This window comes from Ochotona curzoniae, unplaced genomic scaffold (assembly GCF_017591425.1).
Source record: "Ochotona curzoniae isolate NIBS_2020 unplaced genomic scaffold, NIBS_Ocur_1.0 patch345, whole genome shotgun sequence".
Classification (NCBI taxonomy): Eukaryota; Metazoa; Chordata; class Mammalia; order Lagomorpha; family Ochotonidae; genus Ochotona; species Ochotona curzoniae.
The window spans coordinates 995,798-999,312 of NW_024466912.1; the positions used below are offsets into that span (position 1 = coordinate 995,798).

Below are 3,515 nucleotides of genomic sequence, written 5' to 3' on the forward strand. Positions count from 1 at the left end.
CCAAGCCCCAGTACCGCCAACACCAAGCCCCAGTACCGCCAACACCAAGCTCCAGTACTGCCAACACCAAGCCCCAGTACCGCTAATTCCAAGCCCCAGTACCGCCAACTCCAAGCCCCAGTACCGCCAACACCAAGCCTCTGGGGGTGCAGCGCGGTGCTCCTGCCCCACGAGACAGCAAAGCTCCCAAGTTCCAGAAGCAGCAGGATCTGAGCTCAGGCACAGGTCCGACATCCCCAACTCTCCAGAAACGCTCCAAGAAGCTGTTTTCACGACACTCCAGCTGCACGGTAAGAAGACCCCACCGCTGGGCAAGGTCTGCCTGGGAGCCTGCCGGCCAGAGCAAGCCCGCAGTAACTCAGCGAGGTCCACACTCACGTGCACAAGGGCTCAGAGACAATGCAGTGCAGGAAGGAAGAGGATGGAGATGAAGAGGTTGGCACAGCAAGGCCCTGGGCAGAACACGGCCAGGGCACAGGGCGAGGCAAAACGGAGCTCTGCAAAAACAGGCGGGGGGGAAGACCCAGGCTAAGCAAGGGAGAGCAGGGCACAGCACAGCAAGGATGGGGCACAGCGTGGATGGGGCAAACCAAACACAGGCCAGAGATGACCAGATGCAGGAAGCTTGCGACACAGCGAGCAGGCAGCGCGGTTTGCCCCGCAAGGCACAGCAAGGACCCTAATGGAGGGAGGACAGCGCTCAGTGAGGGCACAGCGCCGGCCACCGGGAGCACCGCGCAGGGCGTGGTGACTAGTCCACACCTTGAGGACACGGAGCGGAAGGGGGCAGGTCGCAGTGAAGACCCCGATCGGAGGGCGGGCGGGGCACAGCGAGGACAGAGCGGGGCGTGGCGCAGCGAGGAACCCCCCAACGGAGAGAGGGCGGGCGGTGCACAGCGAGAACTGTCCCATCGGAGGGCGCAGCGAGGACAGAGCGCGGGACCACTGGAGGAGTCTCCGCAGCTTCCCAGGCACTTTGCTGAGAAGAGCTGAGGAGCGCAGCAACACCCCAGCACAGTGAGGATCCAAAGGAAAGAGGGCGGAGCACAGCAAGGACGCGGCGCCAGACGCGGGGAGAACTGCCCGCAGCTTGCAAGCGCAACAAGGACTCGGGCGTTCGGAACCAGTATGGGGCGCAACACAGCAAGACTCGGAACAGCACGAGCGGATCCAGGATGCGGTGCAGGGTCGCTCTGGAACGCGGTGCGCGCGCCCAGCGGGGACTGACGGTTAACAGTCGCGCAGGGGTGAGGCCAGGACAAGGTTGCCCGACTTCACTTGACAAGGACCACAGACAGGACTTGTGGAAAGGCGCTCCGAGCAGCAGCTGCGATGACCAGGGGACACCCAGAACTCAGGGCCATGGCCACCCAGCCTGCTCTGGCACTGCTGCTGCTACTCCTGCCGGCCCAGATCCACTCGGAGCCAGAGGCAACCTCGCCCATCCCGACCCCAACCCTGGGCAGCAACGTGTCAGCGAGCCGGTCCCTGCCCAGCAGCAACTTCCGTTCCTGCGGTCCGCGGCCCGTGCCAGGTTCACTCATCCTGCTGGTCCAGCTGGCTGCCCTGGTCCCAGGGCCAGCCCTCCACTAGGACGTTCAGAGTTTGTCCAGCTCCCAGACTGGCATGCCCTGCGTGGCGACAAGCCCGCAGGCCTGCTGCCTGCCCTCTGGATGTGGGCTTGGAGCCCCACTGGCCGCTGCACTGCTGGGATTCCAAGGAGACCCGGAGGCAAAGGGACCCCCTGCCGGCTGAGACAAGGGGCTTGGGCCCTGGGGTATTCCCAAGTCTACCTGGAGGAGGAAAGAAGATATTTTTCCTTACTTTTGCTCATTAAAAGCATAAAGTCAAGGTGGTACACAGGCCTCTCAGAGCAGGGCGCACGGCTGGGAGGTTAGGGTTCCCCCCTGGGGGCTCACTCTCCCAGGAGCCCCTCAGCTCTTGGCTGCCGAGTCTGACCTGGCAAGGGTCACTGTGAGACTCACCTAGCCTTGTCAGGAGGGCCACTCTACCCACGGGATAATCTTACAAGTTACAGGCAGGTGAGCTTTGCATTACAAACAGGTGCATTTCAGCGTGGGGCGGAGTGGGTGTTCAGAATGGGAAGATTCTAGAAGGTCAACTTCATACCAGCACAAGGCACAAACCCCCAGGGTACCTCATGTATGGCCATATCCCAAGCTGCCTCTGCCACGTGCCACCAATTTAGAGGGAGGCTATGCAACATCAGCTTGCATAGCATGAATCCAACCCTGTTAAAACAGTAGCCAATTCCCAACACGCAGAGGCCAAGTACTCTGATGGAACAGCTGGCTTTCACACAGGCATGCGAGATGCCCACCTCACTGCTCTACTGCTCGCCCAGTGGCCCCTTAGGAGGATTCCTGAGAGGAAGTGAGACGACCACCCATGAGGGGCTGTTCCAGCCACTCCCGGGGCGGCGTGAGAGCCCCTGCGGGGCACACAGTCCAGCCTGGCCACCTGCAGAGGGGACGAAGCTCAGGGCTCAAGAGACTGCCCCCAAGTCTCCCTAACCCTGTGGCACTCCTGGGAATGAGGCCATGACCGGCAGCCAGCTGTGCAGACGGAAAAGTGAGGCTGGCAAAAAACAAAGTACGGAAGTCTCACAGCTAGTGGGGGAAGGGTAGGGAGATGGAAGATGACTGGGTGCTCCAGGGGCAGCACGCTGGGACGGGGGGATGTCTCCAACAGCAGTGGGAGCGGGTGGTGACGCCCACGGCGCCAGGGCAAACTGGGCAGGAAGGCACAGCAGCGGAGGAGCAACTCAAGGAGCCACAGGATGAGGAAATGGGGGCAAGCACTCCCAGGAAGCTGCAGGCCACAGAGCTAGAGCAGGGGAAAGACAGGCTGAGGGCAGGCTGCAGACCCCCAGGCCACAGAGCTAGAGCAGGGAGGGAGGCTGGGGCACACACAGAGGGGTCTGCAAGGGGAGGGGAGGACCTGCACACACGGGGAGGGAGGAGTCAGGGAGGGGAGGACCTGCACACACGGGGAGGAGTCAGGGAGGGGAGGACCTGCACACACAGGGAGGGAGGAGTCAGGGAGGGGAGGACCTGCACACACAGGGAGGGAGGAGTCAGGGAGGGGAGGGCCTGCACAGAGAGGGAGGAGCAGGGAGGGGGGACCTCACCACAGGGAGGGAGGGAGGAGTCAGTGAGGGGAGGACCTGCACACACAGGGAGGGAGGAGTCAGGGAGGGGAGGACCTGCACACACAGGGAGGGAGGAGTCAGGGAGGGGAGGACCTGCACACACAGGGAGGGAGGAGTCAGGGAGGGGAGGACCTGCACACACGGGGAGGGAGGAGTCAGTGAGGGGAGGACCTGCACACACAGGGAGGGAGGAGTCGGGGAGGGGAGGACCTGCACAGGGAGGGAGGAGTCAGGGAGGGGAGGACCTGCACACACAGGGAGGGAGGAGTCAGGGAGGGGAGGACCTGCACACACAGGGAGGGAGGAGTCAGGGAGGGGAGGACCTGCACACACGGGGAGGGAG

At 63.1% G+C, this 3,515-nt stretch overlaps 1 long non-coding RNA gene across 1 annotated transcript; it reads left to right on the top strand.

The window, feature by feature from the left end:
- Positions 1–211: 211 nt before the first annotated feature.
- On the top strand, positions 212–1,851 carry LOC121167181. Its single transcript, XR_005885561.1, has 2 exons — positions 212–290; positions 964–1,851. It is a non-coding gene; the product is annotated as an uncharacterized LOC121167181 (long non-coding RNA).
- The last annotated feature ends 1,664 nt before the right edge of the window (positions 1,852–3,515 follow it).